We start from the raw sequence: 11631 nt of genomic DNA, 5'->3' as shown, positions 1-11631 counted from the left end.
ACTGTCCACTGTTCCTCCGGGTGCTCCGGTTTCCTCCCACAGTCCAAAGACATGCCACTGAGGTGAATTGGAGACACTAAATTGTCCATAACTGTCTTTGATATAAACTTTTGAACTGATGAACCTTGTGTAATGAGTAACTACCATTCTGTCATGAATGTAGCCAAAGTGTAAAACATGACGTAAAAATCCTAATAAACAAACACACCTTGGTTACATTCAGAAACGGTAGTTACTGGTTACACAAGATTCATCTGTTCACAAGTTTAATGTCAAACACAGTCATGGACAATTTCGTATCTCCAATTCACCTGACTGCATGTCTTTGGACTGTGGGAGGAAACCGGAGCTCCCAGAGAAAACCCACGCAAACATGGGGAGAACATGCAAACTCCAGACAGAAAGGACCCAGACTGCCCCACCTGGGGATTGAACCCAGGACCTTCTTGCTGTGAGGTGACAGTGCTACCCACTGAGCCACCGTGCCACCCCAATCAAAGTCAAAAGTATCATTAAGGTGTAGGACAACCACAATTCAAAAAAAGCTTTAATGTGTCTTGCAGGGGCTAACACACAGGACGGCCTTGGTGCCCCCAAGGTGAACAGGCACAAATACTGACCTGTTGCTGGTTTAAGATCATCACTGTTGGTTTAATCCTAAGTAAGATGCTATATGCAAACTGTTTCCTACAAAATATCAATGGTTCAAAACTTTAACAACAGTGAAATATTTCCATCTAGAGCTGAGCACCATGCTGAGAGGTCATGGAGGTAAAATATTTCTTATACTTTAGCAAGTGTATTGTGGGTTTTGCTGAACATTTAAATATACTGTTTGTTTATAAATGGTAACTTGGCAGAATATAAGTAACTATTCAGGGAATTTGTTGCTTAGTGCTATGACTAAATTAGAACAGTGGCTACAGGTTGCATGTCTTATTATGTATATGCTAACAGCCACAACAAGGAAATATGTATTTATTAATTAACAAAACATTTTATTTTATGCTTTACACACATTTATTAAGGGTGCCACTGGAGCAGACAGGAGCACTAAGTCAAATTGCAACTGTGAATCGTATGAATTCAAACACAACATTGTATTTTTTCCTTTTGTCCCCAACTTGCATCTTTAGTTAATGCTTATGCACTATCATCACAGTTAATTATGATACTTTAGATAAAATATAAAAAAATGACACTGTGTAATTTAGGGAGAATTTTATTTCAAGAACATTGACATTAAATACACACAAATTATCAACAACATGGCTGAATATTGGTTACTGTGTGCTCTTAGAGGGTGGGTGTTTCTATACACCGATGATCTTCCAAATCCCAGGCTAACAGGTGTGTTTGAACACAGAAGGTAGGGTAAGTTCAGACACAGTAGGAGAGACATTCACCCAAGGCCCAAAGCAGTTAGCATTCTGTGGAGAAAGAAGCTTCATACAGTGAATTTAGACAGTATTCCGACCCCACATGCCAATTTTCTGCATTAGGTTTCAGCACAGCACAGGAATTTACTTTAAGTGGTGCTAATGTGTGTGAGAGATCTGTAGCTCTGCTCTTGATTTAAATATCAGTCATCATCTTATTTTTTGAATCAACACAAAGTCATATTGTTACCTCTTGGTTGGCTGACTCGGTACCCCCTGCCATTCTGTAGAGTGCAAGGTGGGTAATAAGAGAATGACAGCTGAGACCTGCAGACAAAAAAGAAAAAAACATGAGAGTACCAGATAAATAAATCCTAACATTGGGTGTGAATGTGCAGAAAATTACCTGAGCATGGGGCAGTAAGGCTCTCTGAGCATCAAGGACTTCTGCTTGACTGAAAAAAATGAATATTCTTTATTGACAGCCCTTTAAGAACACAAGCAAATGACACAGGAGCATTTAGTAGATCATTCATATGGGTGTATGGGTGATTACTGTAGACCATTATTTTTAATTTATAATGCTCCTATACAGTATTTAGTACTCCTATTGTGTCGTTGTTCAACTTTTTCTGAGAGTATTGCAGACATCGCATTCAAAATGCTTGATTCTTGTTTTTATTGCATTTTACAAAATGGTGTTTATAAATTGCTAAATAGGCCCTAATGCAAGTTTGTTAACATTAACAATTAAAGGTCAGACTAACATGCTTTAGTTTACAGGTCAGAAATGTTTGCTTGTTAACAGTGTTGTGATCTTTTACAGTCAACGAAAAACAGTGTCGAAAAATCCAATAAAGGAGTCATTTTAAGCTAATAGTGTTTTAAATCCAATACTGACTTACCATCACTCTGGTCAGTATGGTAAGTGTTATGTTCTGCCAAGGTATTCTTGATGTACTTTACATCTCTCCTTGCCTTTGCAGAGCTTTGTGCAGTGGTTTGTCCAGGAGACAAGTCCAGAACAGGGCAAGTCAGCAAAGAGTTTCAACATTACTGGTTAGATGTACTGTAAATTATACCCCAGTTCATCATTAACCAACTGAAACTACATAGCAGCTCAACAATTCAACTGACCTTTTATTGTATAAATGAAGTGTAAGATTAAATTCACAGAGTTGAATATGATTACAAACTTATAAAACTAATAATTGAAGTAATAAAAAACAATATCAGCCTACTCATTTACTCTGTAGTAGCTCACCTCTGCTAATCCAATCTAATTTTTAATATGACCTATGACAGCTGTTACAATAAACTTGCAAAGGAGCAAAATAATCTAACTATAGTCTCCAAACAGATGTATATACTCAAAACATGTGTTTTTACATCAAAATCAGACTGCTAAGTAATTTCTATTAAACAAACTGTACTTACTTTAGGAGTTTTAATGGGTACACATTTGGCTGGTTTTAAGGAAGGTAGGGGTTCACACTGGCTGTTAATCATTTTGAAAGAAGTGTTAGGCCGTGGCACCAATATCCCCTTTAAGGAAACAAAAACAAATACAAGTCATTTAAACACCATAGCTGTCTATTCTGGGAAATATACAGATACACTAAATGGCCAAACACCAGACCATGTGCTTGTTGGTCATTACTATAAGAAAGATCAGCAAATACAGCAATGATGTGTGACAAAAAGGTTGTTCAGCTGCATGAGTTAGGAAATAGCTACAAGATAATAGCTCAGCACTTGAGAATTGCCCTTTCCACTCTTAGGGCACTAATGAAAATGTTAGAAGCAACTGGAGGGCTCTTCCTGGAAGAGGACTTATGTATTTATATTACCAGCACAGTGAGTATAGATGTTTGGACAATCAGGCTTTATGTAATTTATAAAGCAAGTAAAGGTAAATTGCAGTTGTGTGCTTTGAATTTAAAGGAAGTTGAAGTTACTTGTGACTTAAAATTAAAGGCACAGTACATTTATGGAAAAGTTCTTCAATCAGGTTAAAAGGTAAGAGTTACTCAGACTGCAACAGGATCAAATAAGTAAGCTCTATGTAACAAAGTGTACTAACTTCCAGAGTATTACCGACTTCACGAACTGCAGGTATGAGAAGAGGCCGGGGTTTTAACTGGTGCAGTTGCAAGTAGTTTTCCATGTTGGTCACTAAGACCACTCCATCCGCCGATGGAGAACGAGAAGACATCTCCTTTAAATAACACAGAAATAAATTTAAAAGGGCATTTGCACGGATATTAAGGAAAACACTGTTGATGTTCCAGTTCATTGCAAAGCTGTAGCAAAATCTGTTTAGACTGTCATAGGATCACCTCACTGCTCTTTATAGAACAGAGAATACTTACTTCAGGAGTATTGGCAGGTGCTCGAAAGTCTTGTTCAAAACAAAACTGGCGTTTTAACTAGTGCAGTAGAACTTTGTTGACCGATTTATAAGCTCTTTAGCCTGTGAGGACCGGGCACACATTTTCTATAAGAAAACACGAAAACAAATTACTGTTCCCCCATATGAACATACATAGAATTGTTTTGGCACCATTAATTAATTACTCTCTGATTAAAATGAGCTTTGAAACTTTTGAGGATGGTAGTGGGTGGAAGGGGGGGGGGGGGGGGGGGGGGGGGGTGATGGGGGCAGTCTTGCAAGCAAAATGCATTAATAAGTATTTTACAGAATGAGTAGGACAAAAGTAGAAAAGTTATTTTTTTTATCTTATAAGGCTCCAGATAACTTCATTTGTAATGCTGTACTTGAGACCTTGCCTTTTGTCAAGTTCGTATTTTACAAACGCCGGTATTGAAGACTAAATTTAACCAAATAGCTCTGCTTGTTAATAAGGTGTTTAAACTCAAAATAAAGACAGTGAATATTGAAAACGCAGCTTAAGATCCTCAAACAGTTTTTAAGATAATTGGGATAGTTGCACAAAAGTGTACGGCACACTGTTATCTTGAGGTCTTTTACAAACGCCGGTATTTGAAACCATAAAAAAGATGGAAATTGAGGTTTTAAATTCGAGTTAAATATTCGCACATTTAAAGTTATACTGATACATTTTAGTTCAAATAATTAAATAGTTTAAGGTATCAGCTAGATTTCTGCTCTGAAATGCGCTTAAAGCGTTTATGCTAATAGACAAACGCTAGAAATTAACGAATAAAATATTAAAATATTACTTTAAATTAATAAATGTAACAAACTAGATAACAAATGTTAACCTGAGAACTTTTAAGTGTAAAATTCCTAATATATCCACGTATTTTGTCTATCAGAGAGCACAGAGAGCTTGTGAGATGAACTGAAGCACTTCTGTATCTGAAGCTTTCACATCCTGACTGATGACGTCTTCATGGGACATGCCACCGTCCACATGCCGTTCTCATTATAGCACGTGATGCTAAAAATCCTCCCTTCTGATTGGCTGACAGGTGCACATTCATTTCTTAAAGTACAGATCTGATCAGAGATGCAGCCCACTGCAGTGAACCGTTCAGCGTAATAATGCATTAAAATGTATTAAAATGCATTAAAATGTAAATTAATTTATACGTTTATTTAGTTTGTGTGGAGAAAAACAAACTTGAGAGGCAACAAAGTTACACAGCAGAACAAAACATGATCTGCATCAAGACCAGGGCGTAGACAGGCACCTCGGGAAGCATCCAGAGTGGGGCGCCATTTATACATGATAACGTTAGGAACTAAATTCTCCAGCGTTCAACATCTGTTTTAAGTGTAATGAGTTATCCTAAATATTGCTGACCTTCTAAGTAATTACTTTTTGAGTGTGTTGCAGATATCTAATTCAAAGTTTGTTTATATTTACAAAATACAGTTGGTTAGTTGGACTTTTGTCAATTAAATAAAGGTTTAAGAGAATGAACAAATCACACATTCTTTTTTTTTACTGCATTTTACAAAATGTCCCAACTTGGGAAATTGCGTTTGCAAAAAGATAACCATTATGACTGATAAAAGTACACACAAAATCTACAAATCTGATTTTTGTAGTTGGCCTGTAAGGATACCAAAAATGATTGCACCTCAAATCCAGTAAATGTAATTTATAAGTAGGTTGCATTTGGTCAAAAATGGATCTTTATGGATTATACAGTTTTTAGCACTCAGGGATCAAACATTAGTCAAATCAAATTTATTTATATAGCGCTTTTTTCAATAGACATTGTCTCAAAGCAACTTTACTGAATCCAGGACCAACAGACCAAAAACCTCCTGTTGAGCAAGCCAGGGGCAACACTGGCAAGAACAAACTCCCCTAAAAATTACAGGAAGAAACCTTGAGAGGAACCAGACTCAACAGGGACCTTCATCCCCCTTGGGTGGCCTGGAGGATAATTTAAATAAATACATACACAAAATTAAATTAAACTAAAAGTTATAACTAGCAAAAAATAAGTTTTTTTTTTTATTTATTATTCAGTACAGTCTGTGATGAAGTCCGTATCGAGTTCTTGACCTTTTTTGTGCAAACACACCAGTTATCCGTCACATCTAGCAGGAGCAGCATTGTTGGCACGGCAGTCTTGACTTGCAGGATTCAACTTCGAGTGGGTAAACAGGTTTCCATAAAAACCACCTCAGGGTAAAGAACCACCTCAGGGTATAAGAACCACCTCAGGGTAAGGAACCACCTCAGGGTAAAATGACAATAAAGTTGAATTGAATTAAATATTAGATTTAAATAATCAAGATAAATAACCAAGGAATTACTAATGTAGTTTTCAGTGGAAATAAAAATACAAAGCTCAGGTTTATGCTTTTGGAACTGTGGGCCTCCAAGACTCAGGACCACTGTTTCCCATCATAATCAACATCTTAGGCACAAATGGGATATATCATTGCATTATAAATAAAAAAATAGGATTGGTAAAAGTCTTTGTTTAACATGGTAAGACGGCCTCGGCGAAGATCCTTATGCACACTACAACAAATGATAACTGGTATCACTTTTTCACAGGAGTCTGCTGTGAAGGAAACCTTAGATGCAATTGCATCAAGGAGTTCTTGCTGTTCACTGCTGTGGTGGATAAACTAAACTGTACTGATTTATTATTTTTCTTCTGCAGGGGTTTAGAGTGCACTCCAAATGCATGCTTTATTTTTCTTGAAAGCTCTTTTTCATCCTTTTTTACACCCTCTTTAGACTGAAAAGCACTGATGGGAAGGTGGGTTGGTGTTACAAGATATTTAGTGTAGTCATTCATTTTGTTTGCAGACATATGCACATTTTCAGTAAAACCTTGTCCCCACAAAGCTTACAATGACCCACGTAACAAATAAAGTTGTTCTGTATAATTCAGCCCACACATTTATAAACTTTACCAACACCGAAAAAATATTATTATATATTTTAAACTATTTATTTTTTGCAGCTTGGTGGAAAGAAACATTAATGCTACAGACAAAGTTAGTCAGTGTTGTAGTGAATGGGGTGAACTGCAGTGTACTGGGGTGAGAAAAGCAATTTCCTGCCTTTCTCATTGCTTCTCTTGTTGCATATATTTTATGAATGATTTTAGAGAATGAAAGTGAAATATAATATTGCACAAGATGAAAAGCACCAATTAAAACTATTTAAAATTAAAAATTCAATTAATTAAATGATAATTAATTAAAATTAAAACACCAAGTATGTTATTAAACAATAGATTAATTTAAGAATAAAAACTATACAAAATCATCAAGTTATTACAAAAACATGAAAAAGATAATTGTATTCTCAGACAACCAGTAATTCAAAGTAATTGCTATGCCAGTTTAGTAAATACTAAAGATCTTACCATCAAAGTTTACATTAAAGGTTTTTTAAGAACACCATGAAGCAATATACAGTACACTGAAAAATAATGTCACTGTGAGTCTTGCTAAGACACGAAACCACAGTGACTGCTATCATGAAAATGTCACATAGGCCTCAGAGACAACAAGAAAAAGTAAGAGCATTATACTAATAGTCAAAAATGTCCATTGTAGCATAATGGTGTGGGTATGCAGCAGGACAGTGATTCCCAATATAAAAGCAATATCTGTATGACTGAAAAGAAACAGCGGCCTTGTCAAAATCTGTTGTGCAAAACAGCATAATTATGACAAATTTGTATTTTATATTTGACCCTTACATCATTTCATTTGTCTCAATTTTTGTTTAAAACACAGACATAATATATGGTAAAATGGCTTTTGGGCCTACTTTCCATTGGCCTACATTGGAGATTAAACAGCTGAAGTTTTAACCCAAAGTTATGCTAATCTACCTTACAACATGCTATCCATATTTTGTGTATGATTTGTGTGAAAGGTAACTAGCAGTCACAAAGCAATTCTAATTTAGGATGGTCATAAATCCATTCTGAAGGCTGTCTTTAGTAACCTCATTAATGTTTTGAGAATTCAACTTGGGTTATGGTGTGAATGTGTGTACGTGCCTGATTGTGTGGGTGTGCCTTTAGGAAGGTTGAGATTTGTCACAGGAAAGCCAAGAGTGGAAAGCCAAGGCACACACAGCAGAAGCAGACATGCATATGCAATCATACATGTGTAGTTTCATACATAATAGTCATGCCTTTTTTTTAAGGAAGAACAGCCATAGGTTAAAAATAGATCCTTGGACCTCATTGATGTACCAATAATATTTTTCACACATGTACATACTGATTGATTTATTTTAGTGAGTACGACATGTCCCAGACTCTAACTCCATCATGGGTGTTGCCTATTAGAAAGCGGAAGGGTGGTATACAATACAGGAAGGATTTGAGGTGTGTTTGGGATTGAAGCCAGTTCAGTTCCTGGTTTGATGTACAGTACACACAGTATAACAAGAGATCTATGTAGTGCTGTTCCTGTCAGCTGATTCTCTCACTTCCTGTCTGAGGCAAAGGGAAAAGAGGACAAGCCTATGCTGACAGATGTAGATTAAGAAATCTGATTGGAATACTTTAGAGATGCCATAATTAAACAGTTTGAGGAAAAGCAAGCAAGTAAGCAATCAAAAAGGTAAATAAAATAAATAAAGATAGGAAAAGCAGTGCAAGAAGGACTAAGAGAAGTAAGCACAGAAATTAAGAATGACTGAAGTAAGAAAGCAATAAAGTAAAGAAACAAAAAAGAAAAAAGGTTAGCAAAAATATTTATTTATTTTATTAGGATTTTTAACGTCACATTTTAACTTTGGTAACATTCACAGCAGGGCCGGTGCTAGGGGGGGGCTGAGGGGGGCATTGCCCCCCCAAATTGTGTCTTTGCCCCCCCAAGCACAATGCAAGCAACGGCTATTTTTAAAATTATCTCTGAACCAATCACAAAAATGCATTTAGTTTTATAGTGTGAAGATATTTCCTTGCTTATTCCTGATTGGCTCTTTGAGTCATATAAAAATCGGCAGACTGCCCCAAACAGTTCAGTTCGGCAGTATATGTTCTGTTAGTGTGAGCGAGAGGCAGGTATACTGGTAAACACTTTTTTTTTACAGAATTAGTATTCTTTTGTTTTCTTTATATTTTAATTTCCCAATAATTTAAATATTCTCACTCATTCCTATTTCCACGTTTGAATATTCTCAGTCTGTGTGTAGGTACATTTGTCAGCTTTGACTTAAATTTGTATTAAAGCCTTTCAAGAAATAGAGTTGTTCTATTAGTAATGGCAATTTAATTAAGGGGGCGTATTAAAATGAAATACAATTAGATAATCTTTTTTCTCCATTTACATAATCAACATGTATTTTTTAATCATTGGGTTTTAAGTTTAAGTTCGAAAACATGCATTTTTATTTCTTTACCTCATACATCACTTTAAGCCAGTATCAATAGCTTGGCTGTCATCATTCATGCACAAATCAAGCCTTGAATATATTTCTGGCTTCAAAAACATGACTATCAACATGCCCCCTCATTAGGTTTTACTGCCCCCCCAAGCAAAGCAGTCCAGAACCGGGGCTGATTCACAGGTATTTACTGGTTACACAAGATTCATCAGTTCAAGTCATGGACAATTTTATATCTCCAATTAACCTTACTTGTATGTCTTTGGACTGTGGAAGGAAACCCACGCAGACATGGGGAGAACATGCAAACTTCACACAGAGGGAATCAAACTCTTAGAAAAGTTAGAATGTACCTTGACATTTCAGATTTTTTACCTAATGGTTAAAAACACAACACACTTTTTTTGCTGGAAAACATTTAAAATGTTGAGTTTTGAGCTAGTATGAAATAAATAGTGCTATAAATAGTGCAAAATAAATAAATAGTTCCAAAATATTAGTCATGATGTGCCCAGGTGGCGATATTCCGCTAGCACACCAGCACCGAGATTCTGAAATCCTCGGTTCGAAACTCGTCGTTGCCACCGGTCGGTTGGGTGCCATCTAGCGGGCATAATTGGCAGTGCCTGCGGCAGACACATTTCTGCTAAGGGGCGGGACGACCGAACTATGTGTGTGGGGTCTGCAAAAGCTGTGTAAGGACCCTGACTGGCAGATAGAGAGGTGCCTGTGCATAGGTGAAAAAGGGTTCAGCTAAGGGCTGAGGAGGAGGCGTGAGCAGCAATATACCCACCTCGACTGCAATCAGGGATCCCCCAGCAGCGGAACACAAACTACGCCAAATTGGGAGAAAATGGGAGAAAATGCATAAATAAAATAGAAATAAATAAATAAATGAATAAAATATTAGATTATGTGACCTGTATTTGCATGCAAACAAGTAAAAAAAAACTAAGAACTATTCGAATACTTGAGACCGTAGGGGATGCTCTCTCAGGAACGGGGCGGTTGCGCCCTCTGCTGGCTGGTTGGTGGCGCCTGTATGGAGACGGGAGGGGGTGTGGCGGAGTGTGTGATCCTCCGTGCACAGTACTCTGCCACGCTACACTCGTCAAGTGTGGGTGATAAGACGGTCGATTGGCTGTGCGCGTTTCGGAGGAGGCGTGGAACGGCCTCGTCAGCCCCAATCAGGAGCAGGAATCTGCACTAATGAGAGGATGATAGATGGGACGAAATTGGACGTGCTAAATTTAAAAAAATAAAAATAAAAATAAAAAAAATAAAGAAGGAAGAACAAAGCAGGCAAAAAGGCAGCAACACTATAAGTGTACAAAAAAGAAAGAACAAAAAAAGTACAAACAGGGAAAAAGAAAGAAGACAAGGAAAAGGGAAGAGGGAAAGTAATTGTGGAAAACAAATGAGGAAAAGAAAATTACAACAACTAAATTTTGCAGAAAAAGTGTGAGTGTGAGGGAGCAGGGAGAAAATCTGGTACAAAGCCCCTCACCTGGGCCCCATGATGCCATCAGTAATAGTCTCCAGACCCTGCCAAAATCAAGTGATTTGGAATCCGAGCAAAACCAGGAATGTAGAAGTCACAGAGAATTGTACTGCAGTGTGTGTGTGTGTGTGAGTGTGTGTTCTTGCTGCACTGAAAGGTTCCCCCTGCACTCTGCTGAACCTTTATTCTTTCCTCACAAAAAGTTAGTTATGCAGTTTAAGAGAATGAGAACAAGCATGTAAATTTGGTCTCATTTATTTCTATCTAATTTCCTGTGCACTCTTTATAGATAGCAGACAAATATTTAGAATTTAATAAACTTTAGGTATACATGTATTCACATGCATCTCAGAGAGGTTTGGCTCACACTTTGGTTACATTCATGACAGAACAGGTAGGTACAACTAGTTACACAAGATTCATGAGTTCAAGTTTAATGTCAGACACAGTCATGGACAATTTTGTATCTCCAATTAACCTCACTTGCATGTCTGTGGGAGCTCCCAGAGAACATGCAAACTCGACAAAGAAAGAACCCAGAATGCTCCACCTTAAAATCAAACCCAGGACCTTCTTGCTGTGAGGCGCCAGTACTACCCACCTAGCCACCGCGCCACCCTCTAAATGTATTATTTATGTTTGCCCATGGATCTCCAGAACATTGTTATTTTACTAAACATTTCATTTTAGTCATTGTTGCAGTGGGTTTTGGGGCAACTAACCAGACCACAAAACAGGAATATACCCTGGACTTGGAGCCAAACTATTACAGATCACCTCCCACTTAGTTATTCATTGGCAACTATGATACAAGGAGGAAAAACATGCCAAAACGCTTATAGACAGTTACCAAAAACATGGATTGAATGCCGTAGACTCTACCAGATTTGTGACACCCTAACCTTAACAAAAAGACTGAGTTTTTTAATGCCTTTTA

At 37.2% G+C, this 11631-nt stretch overlaps 1 long non-coding RNA gene across 3 annotated transcripts; it reads right to left on the bottom strand.

The window, feature by feature from the left end:
• Nucleotides 1-1206: 1206 nt before the first annotated feature.
• Nucleotides 1207-4736, bottom strand: LOC134311637 (uncharacterized). Of its 3 annotated transcripts, none has more exons than XR_010011460.1 (8): nt 4626-4736; nt 3752-3876; nt 3463-3597; nt 2817-2924; nt 2285-2448; nt 1786-1834; nt 1630-1706; nt 1207-1430 (listed from the first exon to the last, which is right to left on the bottom strand). It is a non-coding gene; the product is annotated as an uncharacterized LOC134311637 (long non-coding RNA). The 3 variants fall into 3 exon arrangements; XR_010011459.1 differs by having other exon boundaries at nt 2285-2367; XR_010011461.1 differs by having other exon boundaries at nt 2285-2367; nt 3477-3597.
• Between the last annotated feature and the right edge of the window lie 6895 nt (nt 4737-11631).

Source organism: Trichomycterus rosablanca, chromosome 4, assembly GCF_030014385.1.
Source record: "Trichomycterus rosablanca isolate fTriRos1 chromosome 4, fTriRos1.hap1, whole genome shotgun sequence".
NCBI lineage: Eukaryota > Metazoa > Chordata > Actinopteri > Siluriformes > Trichomycteridae > Trichomycterus > Trichomycterus rosablanca.
Note: the sequence above shows the minus strand (reverse complement) of the source record. Positions and strands in the feature narration are given on the sequence as shown.